Source organism: Cyanistes caeruleus, chromosome Z, assembly GCF_971803275.1.
Source record: "Cyanistes caeruleus chromosome Z, bCyaCae1.hap1.1, whole genome shotgun sequence".
Classification (NCBI taxonomy): domain Eukaryota; kingdom Metazoa; phylum Chordata; class Aves; order Passeriformes; family Paridae; genus Cyanistes; species Cyanistes caeruleus.
Window position 1 is genome coordinate 29752867 of NC_141732.1, and position 16047 is coordinate 29768913.

The window sequence follows — 16047 nt, forward strand, 5'->3', positions numbered from 1 at the left end:
ATATTCTCTTCCATTCTTCTCCTAGAAGAATTCATTGCAGGCTTTCTGCCAAAATAACAAGTGGAGAGGAAGGCAGTGCTAAATAGATAAACAAACCTAGAAGGTCTCAAAAAATAACTGTTTCTTGATTTTCCAAATATCATGTTTGATGTGGATTCGAAAGCAGAGCAACTGCTGTCCCCTTATTTCCTCCATCTATGACTTGCTCTGGAAATTAAAAAAATCTCAAAAATGGGCCTTTTCAGATCTTGTTGAAATGAATATTTAATCTGATTCAAATCGATGGAGTTGTTAGCACCTCTCAAGCCAGACTTTATTGTTTTGCAAAGATGAATGCTTATTTCAATATTCATGCAGACATGGACAGCCTTGCTAACTCAGTTTGACTCAGCTCACACAGGGGGCTTGCAGGAGAAGAGGGGAGAAAATCCTCTTCCCTGAAGATGGAAAAACCTGCTCTGTGGTTCTTGAGTCAGTCAACCCTAGTATAGCAACTTGGACAGGCACAGGCTGCTTGATCCTGCAGATATTCACACCCTGGGCTGCCCAAAATACCTTGTGGGGGTCCCATGGTACACCAGGAGTAAGGCTAAAATACCTAAATTGTTCTCTGCTGAGGCTCTCCATGGTGTAGCACGGCCAGGAATTCTTTAGATTGCAGCAGAAGGATTAGGTAATACCTGTGTGCAGGATATGTAGCAGACAGCTCTGCAGGAACACCTCGCCTTGAAATTTGCTTTTCTCTGTATCCCAGCTGACTTGTGTACAAATGAGTGCAGTGGAGACCACAATCTGCAGGAGTGTTGCAGAAACCTGTTTTTCATCCAACAGCTGGAGGGAGAGGGTGAGGATATCACCTTGAGGCATCTGATATGTGACAGGCTGAGCTGTCAGCAGTGTCTGTGGGACAGCAGTGGTGGATTCACTCTTCCACTTTACAGGTTATTAGGTTTTCTACAGACTTAATAAAGAATCAAAAAATCACAAAATGGTTTGGGTGGGAATGGATCTTTAAAGGACATCCAGTCCAACACACCTGCAATGAGTAAAGACACCTTCCATTAGACTAGGCTGATCAGAATCTAATCTGACCTGAATATTTCCATGAATTGAGAGCATCCACCACCTCTCTGAGCAATGTGTCAGCATTCTCATGGTAAAAACTTACTCCTTGTATCTAGACTAAACTGACTTTTCTTCTGCTTAAAATTGTTACCCTTTGCCCTATCACTACAGACCCTGTCCCCATCTTTCTTATTAAGGCCATTTAAGCACAGGGAGGCTGCATTATGGTCTTCCTGGAGACTCCTCTAGGCTGCACAACCCCATTTCTGTCAACCTTTCCTCATAAGAGAGGTGCTCCATCCCTCCAAATTTCTTCACATCCGACCCTTCCTCTGACCCACTCCAGCAGCTCCATGTCATTGTGTTGAAGATCCTGGAGCTGGACGCAGTGCTCCAAGTGAAATCAGACAGTGATAAAGGTTTCCTTGTCTAGTGCACCTTTGTATTGCTCTGAAGCTCTCAATATCTGAGGTGTACAGGGGAACAATCTTTCTGGGCAAAGGAAGGCATCTGGCTTTTGTCATGTTATTTTTTCCAAGCTGTAACTTCAATGTAAAAATTTTTCTTCTTTGTTTATGTTTTCAGAGGCAATTGCAGTTTTCAGGGACAACTGAATAACGAAAAAATATTTTGTTGGCAAACACATTTTTATCAGACTTGGGAGGTTGCCATGCATACATCTTGTAATGTATACCTTCTGGTCTTCCCCTTTTTTATGAAAATTAGGAGAAAAAGAGAAGAAGATCAAATAATTCATAGTGTTACATTAAAAAAAGGCTTTATGTGCAACTCAGTTTTGGTTGAAGTTTTTAACTAGTTCTTAGACTAGCTAATTAGATTCTGCTTGAATTACCCAGGAATTCTGTGTCGGTATGGGGTGGCTCAAGTTTGCCGAGGAATTTAATACTGGTTTTGGCTGAATATACTGAACAGTCCTTTGGGATTAGTGGTCTTCACTGTTTGAAAGGAAAGGTCTGGAAATTAGTAGGTAGCAGGTCAAAGCTTTCAGTGGATACTTACAGGTATGAAGGAAGATGGATAACATGGGGAAAGACAGTGATATTTAAGTTAGAGAAAAACAAAGTGGAATAACAAAAGCAAGTTTATAACTAGATGTGTACTTGTACACCCACCATGGCAATACAGTTTTCCTTTATAGATACTCTCTCTCATCTTGCAGTTCTTGTCCTTGTCTCTGTCTATCCCAGCCTAGTGGAATTTCTCACAGTATTTTTCCAGTACTGCAGAGGGAAGGAGTTGGTTGAATCCTATCTTCCTGATGTTGAACATTGTTCCTTGCTTTAATCAGAGTACAACCTTCTTCTCTCCAGTAGATATGAAATATGGTTGTATTAAAATCTTTCCTCTAAAGTTAACTTTTCTCTTTCTGAGATCAGCAGTGTGGGAGAGGAAGTGTTTGAGAGGGAAGGGAGTTGGGATGCCCCCAAACTCCATATTCCAGCCATCCTCCCAAAGGACAACAGCATTCCAGTTAGTCAACCCTAGCAGTCCTTGTGGTCAAAAGTTTCAGTCATCTCCATTCCAGTTTCTAAAACTTCCTTTTAATTATAAGTATTAATCCAACTGATACTGCTTCTTGCAGAAGGAAACACAAATATTTTACATAAATGTAAATATTTTTAGCCTATTTTAAAACTTCTTAAATCCAGGAAGGGAGGGTTCCTTCTCATATTAATGTTTGCCTTTCTCATGTGGCACTTTAACCCAAAAGCTTTTTATTGCAAACCGGCAGGTGACCACTGACGTTTGTGGGCTTTAAACAGGAGTTCCTGGGCAGGGGATTGACTGGGAAGGTACGTCCAGCCCTCTCACTCCTGCATGACAGTTTCAAGGAAATTAAATCTAAACTCGCTGAAAAATATTGAAAAATATTCTCTTTCTGTGATAAATGTTACAGACTCAACTACTCAACTACAACTTTGGTTGTAGACACACTCTATTTCCTGATTATCATAACCCTCAATAGATCTATTGATTTCATGGGCTAGGGATAATTTTACTTAATAAAACACATTTGCAAGTGTAAAGTTTTATATATATGTAAAATGATAAAAATGTTGGATATCTAGTACATAAAAAACCGTAAGGATAAGTGCACATCTTACTTACCACACAGGCAGGAATAGGAATTGGGTCAACAGTTGCACTGCAGAATTTGCTTCTCCTTTAAATTCTTCACATGAATTTGTCAGCCACATTTATCCTGGAGATCAGTTGAGGTCAAGTTGCTTGGTTGAAAGCTTGTTGTGAGCCTTGAGAAGAGTTAAAAAAAAGACTGACTTATATAGAAGGGAATTCCAGGAGAAATGTTCAGCTGAGCTCATGGTCGTTTATATAAAGAAAGACTTAGACCCCATAAAGCAATCTTTCTGTGAGCAGCGTCTCTGGTCCTGCCACGAGAACTCTGCGTAGGCACTTTGATATATAGGTCAGGTCACACAAAGTATTTCTCACATTATATATGGGACTGGATTACCAGCCTAGGAGAGTTTAAAGTATTTCATTTATCTAAAAATAATAGCAAAAAGGGAACAGGAGGACTGACTTTGCTACACTGGCAATCAGAGCACATTCCCAGGTGCCCCAGGCTTGTATGGTCCAACTTTGAAGTTCAGGTTCCTTCCTGCTACTGTTACCTAGCTCAGGTAGATAAGCAAAATTTCTTTGCAGTTTCCAATTGCACTTCCCAGACCTATACGCCCAGTTTAAGCCTCATGTGGATGAACAGATGTCATTAAGAAAATGTTCTGTGAATTAGCTAGACAGAATAAAATTTCATCTAAATTTTATGGTTTTAACCTGATCAGTGTTGCAGAAATGCTTCAGAAAATCATAGCAGTGCTCAACAAAGAAGTCTGTAGAACTTTCGTTCTTTCTCATGGCAGAAAACTGAGCTGTGATTAAAATTTTGCTTCAAAACTGAAAATGTGTGTGATGTTTCCAGCCCTAGACTATACACAGATCAAACTTATATTAAAATTAAGACAAAACAAGTATGCCTTCTGGACAACATTAATGACTAATATTTGAAATAAAATTAGAGAGTAAAAAAAAAAGAATGGGCTGATACCTTGCACATAAAACTTTGAAGTCAAAGAAACGTAACACAAAGGAAGGAATATTTATCAGAAACTGCTTGATGTGCTCATTAAACTACTAGAAAGACGTATTCTTTGACAAGTATCTTTTCTGTACTTTTCAAGAAAATTGCCCAATCAAAGCTTGTTTTTCCATTCTTTGAACCCAGGAGCTGAAGTGAGTTAGATGCTGTATGTTTTCAAAAGAAACTGCAGCAAATGCATTATGCTAGATCCTACTTAAATACAGTGATACATATAAATCTTTGATCTTTCAAATATTGCAGGATACAAGTATTCACTGTTCTGGATATAAACCTGTGCTAAAATCAACTGATTATAGCTCTGGCCACAGAAAAGAACCAGGAACAAATGACTTTGAACCAGGTAGTCCGTGCACTTTTAAATTAATTAGCATGTCTTTGAACTTAATTTATTTTCTGTTGCATGGTCTGAAATAAATAGCAGTTACTAATAATCTTTTTAAAACTAATTTTTGTGATACACTGTAAGAAACAGAGAGAAAGAGACATGAATAAAAATGCATGACTGTGTGTTTTTGTTCTCTTTACTCTTCTTAATATATACCTTAAAAAATAAAAATCACATCCAGCACTCTGGTTACCAGTTTTTCTTAATTGGCAGTGCTTCATCCCAAATTAAACACTCACAGTAGCATGAATTAATGAATAATAATGAAAGCACAAGAAAATTCTGCAATGGGTCATTCTTGTTATCAGTTCTTATTTGATCATATAAAAAACAGTTTGAAGTTTTAGAGGGAGGGAGGAGGAATTGCTTTCTTGTCTTTAAAGAGCCAATTCTCATGAAAAAAAATCAGCCCAGAGCTATACAGAAAAAAGCTCTGGATAAACGGTTTGAAGGCAGGTTACTTCCTAGACCCCTGGACCCAGTGAAAATTTTGATCATCACTAATCAATGAACAGAAATGTTACACTTCACAGGTTTTTTTAAATCAATCAAAGTAGGAGAATATTTGAGAATATTAGAAAAAGGAGAGAAGCTTTATTGACTCCTCAGCACATTCCCTGCCTCCTCTTTCTTTAAATAACAGTGGCCCCAAGCACCTACAACCTCACCACACTTTCCATGTGTTTCAGGAGTGCTAGGTCCACACATGCTTCCTGCTGAGTTACATAGAGACTCTTTCCACTAATGGGCTTCTCTCCTGCAGCACACATGTGCTGAACAATGTTTTTGGAGCATTGACCTTCTCCTGCTTGGAGAATGAGTCCTTCATTTTGCTGTGCCCTTGGCGTGGGCACATAGATCATGGACCTTCCTAACCATGTATGAGGAGCCTTCTACTCAGGGAACGGTCCCAACAGCCCTCTTTGTACCTAGTTTTATTAAAGTTATATAGAAATGTCCTTGTTGGTGTAGCTGTTACATGCATAAGGCTGTTAAAGTTTAGAGCTCTCTCTGCATTGTCTCTGAATCCTTGTGCATATGTAAACGTAAGAATGCCCACTCACTCAGTCATGGATGCAGGAAAAAAAAGGAGTCAGAGACGCTGGTAGTACACAGACTGTTTCCTAAGAGATTGTCTCCAGAAATCCTTTCCTCTTACCCAACTACTTTATATTGCCCTCCAAAGCAAAAAGCAAGGGGAAAAGTGTTTTAAGTGAGAGGAAATTCCTAAAGGAAATACACAAATATCATACAGGTCACTATAAACTCAAAGGCTCTAATACCTGAAATTATTTTGGCTTTGAAAAATGCACATGAATTACTGATGGTAATTTACCTTGGAGGCTAGCAGTGACCTGACACTGCAAGAATGCTGTTCTTTAAGAAAAGAGCAAGAAATTTACCTAGAAACTTAACAGGGTTTCTTTCAAACTTTTACTGTAAAGAAGATTTCTTTTTTTCAATGAAATGTGTAGATTTTGCTAGAGATTAGACTTAATTTCTTTCTTTCAATCGCCCCTAAAATGCACATAGGGCAATGAACTGAATTTGTCTGGCAAGTCAGCTTGGCATTCCATAACTTCTGACTGCTACCTGGATATGGACTTCGCTTGTGTCTGTAGTATTTCCCATTTAGCAAATTTCATTTCTAATATCACTGGTCTTCATGAATTCTTCAGAACAGAATTCAATAAATGGAATAAGACCTAACCTGATGGAGTAACCTGAAGTATGTAACTTTGAGAAGCTTGTGATTCAGCATATTCTTGGACTGGAAGTATATTCACTGATCAGGCACATAAGACTCATCTATGAGCAGCTCAGTATAGAGATGCCACTGTTGAAGAATATTGCACTCAAATGAGGCTTTCAATGCCTTTATTTATTGCTTGAACTTTACACTGCTGAGTTCTCCTCTCATGTTAAAGATTAAATTGTGCCATAATTTTTCTACAGAAAATAAATCAGTGCAAAGGTAGCTTATTGTATTTCGTCTTGCTTGTTTATCTGTGGTTCCTTAAAGGTACACAAAGTTTGACCAAAGTGCCTATTTGTCCAGAATAAAAGCTACCTCAACTCTTTCAGCTTTGACAACAATGTCAGAGAAGAGTAATTAATTTGTCAGGGAAAGGAAAAAAGTCATGCAATATTTCAGCCTAGAGCTATGTAAACAAGTTCTTAAATATATGATTCATGTACCTCATTCATCTACAACTGTTTGTACTATGTTGACACAGTTCTGTAACACTAAATAAATTACTAGTGCATTTGGCATTTGGGTAAGTTTCATTCCTCATGCTTTCTCTACCACATCCCCTGAAAGGAGAATTTCCTCCAAGATTCCTTGCCCAAACACTTACCACATTTAATTTCCTGTTCAATGTCATTAAATAAATAAATAAATAAATAGATAAATAAATAAAATCAGATGGTAATTAAACTAACTGAATTATTTAACAAACAGATGCTACATAGAAATGCATAATTTATTCTAAATATGTTGAAAGCAGCTTTAAGGTTATGGTGATGTTAAGTCAAACAACTTTTTCTTCCCTGTATCTTTAAAGTTATCAAGCTATTGTCATCCAGCTGAGTAGCAAAGTGGGAATAACATCTGTTCTTTGAAGATACATAATGTCAATTATAAGCATTTTCAGGTCCTACTGGCTAGTTTTAGTTAAACTAGTTAACTAGAAAGTGAGATAGCTGTACTTGAGCTAGCTGCTGAAAGTGCACAGCATAGTAAAATGTTCTATGAATCAAAATGAGAGGGTGAGTGTGCATGGCTATGAAGAAGGGAGATGAAGGCAGGCAAAACATTTAATGCTTTTAAAATCATGGAATTATTTAGGTTGGGGAAGATCCATTATCCTTGAGTCTAACTATTAACCTAACACAATGAAGCACAACACTAAAGCACTTCTTTTAGCACCATATCTACATATGTTATTAAATGTCTTCAGGGACAGTATCCAACCACTCCCACAGGCAGTATGTGCCAATACCTGGCTAACCTTCAGTGAAGAAATTTTGTCTAATAATCAATTCAACCCTCCCTGTCACATATAGAGACCTTTCAGTCGAAGCCTTTGCCTTGCTCCTTGAGAGAAAAGAACAACCTCCACTTGGCTACTACCTCTTTCCAGGTATTTATAGAGCTTGAAAGCCCCCATGAGCCTCTGCTGCAGACAAAACAGTCCCTGTTCCCTCATTCGCTTCTCATATGACTTGTTTTTCAATCCCTTCACCAGCTGTATTGTCCTTCTTTGGACATGCTTAATGGAAATATACAACAGGGTCATAAATTAAGTCAAAGAGAAGCAACAGGAAAGTTTTTGTAAACTCCATATTCTAGACCTGGGGAGAAACTGGGAGAGCTACAAGTAATGTTCTGTGAAAACTGTGCCATGATAAGCACTGCAGAGTCAAGGGATTTTATTAGCTCTTCAGCGCTTTTAAACAGTGGGACAGGATTTTTAAATTATTTGTCAAAAAAGCACACGCTCTCTGCACTCCTGAAAACATGAGATGGGGATGTGCTGAATGTCTCTGGTCAGGGGAGAATAAAACAATATGCAGCAATGTTGTAGTATGGAATATACTGAAAGAAAAATGAGGGTTCATTGAGTAGCCAGCAATGTGAATAAATAACATACCAAATGGAGAAATTTGAACTGTTCAATGACTTTTTTCTTAATTTATAACAAACTGTGTAATTATGATCAGATTTTTTTAGTATTTGATGCTAAAAATCTGGAGTAGGAACCTGAGCCAGAAAAGAGGGAAAATAGCAAAAAGAGTATTAAATTAGGGAGTTATTTGAGCCAAACTAAGTTGAAGATATAATGCCACCAGAGGAAGCTGAATTAGTTCCTTAAGTATTAATGATTATATAAGAACTCAAGAAAAAAGTGCAAAGAATGCAAAGGAAAGAAAACACACATTAAACAGTACAGACTACCTTAAACTCATTAAATGAACAGCCACTGGAATAAGTATTATATGTGTAAATCAAATGTGAAGTGGGCTGGACGAGTGGACAGTGAGATTGAGAACTACATGAACAGTAGATCTGAGGGTCATAATCAGTGGCACAGGCTCTAGTTGGAGGCCTGTCCCCAGTGGTGTCCCCCAGGGTTCAATAGTGGGCCCAGTCTTGTTTAACTTACCCATCAGTGACTTGGGTGAAGGGGCAGAGGCCTGCTCAGCAATTTCACTGACAACACAAAGCTGGGAGGAGTGGCCCATACCCCAGAGGGCTCTGCAGCCCTTCAGAAGGGCCTCAACACCTGGAGAGATTGGCAGAGAGGAACCTTCTGAAATTCAGCAAAGGCAAAAGCAGGGTCCTGCACCTGGGGAGGAACAGCCCCAGGCACCAGCACAGGCTGGGGGTGACCTGCTGGGAAGCAGCTCTGTGGAAAAGGAGCTGGGATCCTGCTGGACAACAACTCCCCATGAGCCAGCAGTGCCCTGGTGGCCAAGGCCAGTGACATCCTGGGCTGCATTCAGGGGAGCAGTGCCAACAGGTTAGGGGGAGGTGATCCTGCTCCTTTACTCAGCTCTGGTGAGGCCTCACCTGGGATACTGTGTCCAGCTCTGGGCTCCTCAGTACAAGTCATGGAGCTCTGGAGCAGGTCCAGCAGAGGGCAACAAAGATGGTTAAGGGAGCACCTCTCTTCTGAGAAAAGGCTGAGTTGGGCCTTTTCAGCCTTGTTAAGAGACTGCTGATGTGGGGCCTCATCAACTTCTGTAAGTATCTGAAGGGAGGGTGTCAAGAAATCTGAGTTCATTATAGTGGTGTCAAGCAGTAGGACAAGAGGCAATAGCCAGAAACTGATCTACAGGAGGTTCCAACTGAAGAACTTTCTGTGCAGGTTCTCACACACTGGAGCAAATTGCCCAGAGAGCGTGTGGAATTCCTTTCACTGGAAATATTCCAGAACTGTCTAGACTCAGTTCTGTGCCATGGCTCTGGGATGACCCTGTTTGAGCAAGGAGGCTGGACCAGATGACCCACTGTTCTTCCTGCCAATGTGACCCATTCAGTGATTTTTGAGAGCATGTAACTCGGCAAATTAATCTGAGAGGAAATGTCAATGAATTAGAGTTCTTCTATAGAATCTGTAACATAATAGAGATCTATTGATCTACCAGTCAATACTTTCATATATCAGAAGACATGAATCAAAAATGGACAGACAGGAGACACATCAAAATGTTTGCATTATCTTAAGTGGACAAGAAAATTGAAAAATAAAAATTGAAAAGTGGAATTTAGCTGGTAATCATTTACTTTTGCAAGGAAGCATATAGTATAGTCAGTTGAAACTCAAATAAATGACACATTTGAACCTGCTTTCTCTAGTAAGCATTATCAGAACATTATTACTCTCAGACTCCAAAGACTGACAATTTTTTACAGTGATCAGAGTGTTTTTGGACAATGGAATGAATGGAAATACATCTGATTTAATCTGATCTAATCTAAAACTAGATTAGATTAGATTAGATTAGATTATATTAGATTAGATTAGATTAGATTAGATTAGATTAGATTAGATTAGACAGTCTGGAAATAAGTAATTTAAACCAAACTTCCCACATGCCCATCCTGTATTATTTTCTTGCTGTTCTGGTTCTAGCTGCAGGGCTACAGATGCTGTCTGTTCCAGCATCCTGAGCTGTCTACCCTCATATACTCTCTGAGGCCCTTCTTACTCCTCTCAAAAGTCATGGAGATGCCAAACCAGCTTTGTGCAAAAATGAAGTTCCTCATACTGCTCCTTTTTATGAAAAACACAAGGTCCCCCATGATGGAGTCATTAGACTTGGTGTCTGGTTCTCCCTGGAAAGCCGGGCAGCTTGGAAATACATCCCTGTGAAAGGTGGACAAGAACTCATGGGCATTGCTTGTGGGACCTGGAAAGGACTGAGACAACTGGAAGCACAAAGAGGAGGGGTAGGGTTCCCTGTGTGACTTCAACAGTCAGCTGCTCTGAAGAGTGTTTTTGATGTGCACTCTGACACCTGAGCTGACTGACGTCGTATTGAAAGCAGCAGCTTTGTGCAATTCACATGGAACTGTATGTGCTCTTTCCTCTGCAGTGCATGAGGTGGAATGTGCAGAGTGAGTGAGGGCAAGGCAAAAAAAACATGTGAGCCAAGAGTGGTGGGAGCTGTACAGCCTTGGAAGTGTCCTGAAAACAAATATCACAACTTCCCCCTTGGCTTTTCTCTGTGTCTGTGTAAAAGTCTGTGGAACAGAAGTGAGGGTCATCCAGAAAAGTGACAGCAAGCCAGACTGAGCTGACTGGAAGGTGAGTGGAACAGAGTGTGCATGCAGGACCTACAAAGGTGTGGAACAGCAGCAGTCCACTTCCATGTGACCCCAGCAGCAAGGAACACTATGCTTCTCACTCAAACTGCAGGAAAGTAGTTGCTAGGTAAAATTTTGTTTCATGACAGCCCTCAGTCCAAAATTCATCCAACTTCCTTAAAGTGGGGGTCACAAGCAGACTGGATCAATTCTGGAGTACATCAAGGATGATTCAATTCCATCAGGACAAACACAGACTACACCTGAGGAGGGAAGAATGACCCCTTGACAACTCCCAGGGGAGCTGGTACTCCTGGCCATGGTGATGCTCCTGGTGAGGCAGTACAGGTCTACATTCCATGAAGTGTCTGAATAGATGCACAACAGCGTATCCCTGCACAGGTGGGTATGTGGGTGGACAAGACATGTTGGCAGACACCAATGTCAGCAGAGACAACTCTGCTCTCCCTCTGGGACATCCACACTGCAGGTAGGGAGGTGAGGGGATCATGAAAAGCCCAGAAACCTCCTGGTCTGAGCTGCTTCCCCATGTCATTCACTGTAAAGACATTGATGGTGGCAAGGAAAATCTGCCTTGAGGATGCTTAGGTAGAGATGCACTTACACAGCAGTATAGATACTGCATTGTGAGTATACATCACAGCTAGAGTCTTTAAGCAACAGAGTGAGATGGAAACTCTTACTCCTACTTCCATAATTATGCAGTCATAATTTACAGTTTGTCTCTTTACGTGCGAAGTCCAAAGCATTAAATTATCATAGGTGTAGCAAGTACTAAAATAAAATTTAAAAGAAAAGAGAGAGCAAAACTTGCTAATGATCACATTTCTTCACTTACAGCCATTCAAGAGTACTCTAACACCGGTATCACACCTTTTCTTCCTGAACTCTCACTTCATCAACTTACTTTCTAGTCTTTTTTTTGCCAGACTTAATCACATGTCCCATGTGTGGCAGCTAAAATCCAAATATTTCTAGTGCCTCATGCTTTATCCAACTGCAGCAAGTGAAAAAAGACACTGTCTTAAGAAAGAGATTAACCTTTCCTTCAATGCCAACTCAGACATTTTTCCACCTGTTTCTTAAAATAGTAATAAATGAAAGATAATCACGGCTAGCAGCAAAACCTATGAAAATTGCCCAAATCTTTCTCCTCAGACATGGCCCTCACAGTTAAATTCCAACACAGTATTACTTTCACCCCTCCAGATAAAAAGCAGGATTTTCCAGAATGCAAAGAAACACCCAATGAGAAGTTGTGGGATTGCTGATATGCTTTAAAATAGGAATATCATGTGTTAGCAGGTCTTATAGTTGGTTCCTAGAAGTCGTTACAATGTATTTCTGTTTTGTGGATGAACAAGTTTTAGGGAGTTCTTAGAAGCTATTTAAATGAAAATAAAATGAAATAAAATGAAAATATTGGGTGAAACTGTGGAGCCGTCTTACGCTTTGATCTTGACAGGTATAATTAAATTATATTCAATGGCATTTTAGATTAAGTACTTTCAGATTTGGCCTCCATAACAACAGCAGTGAGAAATATTAAGACAAGATAAATAATCTTCTTATTTTTGCATACCCTAGTCCCATCACTGATCAGATTACTTGTGTCTATCTGTTCTCTGTTTCAAGAGACTGATGTTCTGGCTCATAATATAGAAAAGTTTTAATTCTATTCACTTCATTAAATAATACTGCTCAAATAAAAAAAGATAGCTAAAACCATCACAGTATAAAATGAGAACTCTAATTTTAATTAAGGACCAATCCTTGATAAGCAGGAAAGCCACTAGCCTATGACATTTGAGTTTCAATCCTGTCTCTAAGAGGAAGCCTGAAGTCTCTAACTTATTGTGGGAGTTAAAATTCTTTTTTTTTCTTTTACATTTCATTAGTGCTTTCTTCACATACTATATATGGTACAAATTCAAAGATAGTGTTGGAAATGGGGAAAGCTGAGAAGAAAGTTCATCTCTATAATATTCAGTCCTCAGTGCAGTGTGGACATGATTTTCTGAGCCTGAGAGAGTTTTCACTGTCAGCGGCTGGTCTGTTCCCAGGGGAAAGTTTCTTGGAAACATGTTTCTCTCAAGGACTATTTTTTGTAAATAGGTTTTTGGTTCCCAAAACATTCTTATACAGATGTCTTGAATGTTTTCTCTTGTCCCACCAATGGGATGAGATAGGTGTTGTTCTCTTTACCAATCATGTTAAACCTGTATTGGAACACCTTATAAAAAGGGGCTGAAAACTGAAATAAAGGCTTCTGCCTTCTTCAAACTAAAAACCTCTGGCTGCTGTGATTGAATACATGCTCCTATTTTGTGTCCACTAGCAACAGTGCCAAATCTCCTGACACATTTTGTTCCCAACTTTCCCATTTTTCTTGGGTATCCTTTCCCAAGGTCCAGGGATTTGTTTTTTACTGTTCTTCAGCTAGGGAATAAAACCTGTTTCAACCTGGAAGAAGCATGGCTTCCTCTTAGGAAAGTGTATGAAATACTTCCCCAGTGTAGACAAGGTGACAGAAGGAGAGTGTGCATGTAAGAAAGAGTTAATTAATTTTGTTGCAAATTACAATATAGATTGTTGGCTACATGGACTGTTTCTCACCTGATATTACAATGGCTGTTGGAGGCTAGGATCAAGATTTTAAATACATCCCTGTTTTTTTGTTATGAAGACAAATGAAAAGGAATTATATGGCAGCTGTGACTGAAATAGATCTCTTGCCTGCCTTCTGCCTTTAAACACAGATCACAGCTCCCAGATCCCCCTCATCTTCAGGACTCTTTTGTTCAGCTAAGAAGTGAATTCTGGCAGTCTGCCTTAAGGATCTTGCAGTAGACTGACTGCTAGTTTCAGTGTCTTCTGAGAAGGACAAAACAGGGGGTGCCCACTAAACCTTGGTGAGTAAAGCATTTGAGATGCACTGCCTAGCACTTCTCTTAAGGAGACAGAACATCTGACAGCCACAGTCAAAATCATGTTAATTGGGAATCTACCATTCAGTAAAGGCAAAATTGAATAGTTCATGTAATGTTTTTTACCCCCACTCATTGCAACAAAATACAGAGTGTGAAATGGTTCTTACCAGAACACACAAATGATGTGCATTCCTTTTTTCTCTCATCTTATTAAGGGACCACACAGCAGATACGCCCTTCCTCTGCTCATAACCAAAACTCAGTCCTCCTCGGTGCCTTTTACCACACAATCCTTTTCATAACATCCTCTTATCATCTAGTATCTTCCCCTTCTGCAGGACCACAAAAAGTCACTTGCTGAATCACAGGCTGTCCCTGAGAGGGATAAGTCTTTTCTATATCCAGAGAAGGAACAACAACCTATTTATCTGTATTACTGGAAATGTTCTTTGGAAACAAATGTGGCAGTTCTTCTAGCTTCTTTAAGATTCCCTATCATAATAAAAAGTACAAAACCAGTGATGCTGTCCCACATATACTAGGTAAACAAATCCTGATTTTGCAGGTGCATTTGGTGGAAACGAAATTGCTGGGCTAAAGTATAGGCTGGATAAGACTGAATAGAAGAACACTTCTTCACTATCAGTTGTTTGAAAATATTCTTATCGGAAAATAAATTCTTTAAAGATAGATTGCAAACACTGTAAGCATGTGAAGGTAGTATAGCTATAAAACATAATTGTCTCCCTGTGATAGAGTGGAAATCAAATCTTCATATTGATTGACATATATGTATGTTGCATTTTTTCAGGCATTTTAAATAATGACTCAAAATTTTCACCTTACCATCTCCATTCATATACTCATTTCCATTTCTGGTGTAATTTTACATGTCATTATCACTCTGTGTGTTTTCTTTTTATACACTGCATTCACTTCATTTCTCCCTTTCATTTTACTTCCTTTGATACCCTGACAGCTGGGTTTAAGAAAGTGCTGCTTTTATTTACTGTCACTACAGGCAAGGAAATTAGCACCTTAATGGGAGGCATGCTACATGGAGCAGATAGGCATTATAGAGCTCTTAAACACATTTCACTTCACAGTGATTAACAAAATTTAAACCAGGCATCAGCCACTTCCTTTTCTCCCTATGCTGCCTTTGCAGAATGACAGCCACAGAAATTATGTGCATTACAAAAAGTAGCTCAAGCTTCACCCTTGATATTGTTGTCAGAGGACAGCAGCAATAATGAACTTACTTTTCCATATATGACTATTCCAGAGGAATAATGTACCAGTCAACCTAATGTCTTTTCTAGTCAATTCCCCATTGCAGCAACAATGGTTACCTCTGAAATATCCCAGGGTTAACTGCAGTTAGAGCTTAAGGGCTGGATCATGAGCAATGCAGGGGGCTGAAGGGACAAGAAAGAAGACTATACGTTCCCACCTTCAGGTAATAGCACTCTGTGAGAGACTGAAATCACAATGGTTAATGACTCAAACAATTGGCCACTTGTGAAAGTAGTGGATGCTTTGCTGAGGCCAAGTTTGCACCACCCAGCCAAAGAGGAAGAGGAGAGGTTTTGGGTGTGTAATGGGGAAGCCTCTAGACTGTGTAGGAACAGTTCAGGTATATTCTCTCATCACTGAAGAATGGAGAATGACTATGCAAACTGACCTTTGTTTTAGCAACAACTGGAGTTTGAGCCAAAAAAAGGCATGAGGCTGATAAGAAGCAGATCCCACTAAGTGGGATAATGGTTCTTATCATGCCAATGTCCCCCATGCACAACTGATCAGGTGTCTCCTCTGGGGAAGTACCAGGACATTCACATGAGACCCTGAAGACATCTGGCCCTTCTGATGGGCCATAACTGGCTCCACTACTCTGTCATATCTTAGAAGGTGTCATAGACCACCACCAACCCCTAAACTGCCTCCAGACTCACCTCTGGAGCCTTCAACCAGAAGACTGCACATGACCCATAGTGTTATATTAGAGGGTGTGAAACTCCCCAGAGGAGTTTCCCAGAGCACACACCCCCAGACCCCAGAGAAGGTGCCTGGGTGTCTCCATAAACCTGAAGGTATATTAACCCATTGAACTCTGTGTTTTGTGGGCTTCCCCTGCCCCTGACAGATCCAGACTGTGACCACCATTTCAACCAGCAGACACTGA

General features: G+C 39.8%; 2 long non-coding RNA genes across 2 annotated transcripts; one reads left to right on the top strand and one right to left on the bottom strand.

The window, feature by feature from the left end:
* Window positions 1-246: 246 nt before the first annotated feature.
* Window positions 247-11577, bottom strand: LOC111941327 (uncharacterized). The gene is made up of 4 exons (XR_015280154.1): window positions 9172-11577; window positions 8765-8884; window positions 3196-3338; window positions 247-831 (listed from the first exon to the last, which is right to left on the bottom strand). It is a non-coding gene; the product is annotated as an uncharacterized LOC111941327 (long non-coding RNA).
* LOC147648288 (uncharacterized) lies at window positions 8698-13219 on the top strand. The gene is made up of 2 exons (XR_015280155.1): window positions 8698-9344; window positions 10238-13219. It is a non-coding gene; the product is annotated as an uncharacterized LOC147648288 (long non-coding RNA).
* Window positions 13220-16047: the final 2828 nt, after the last annotated feature.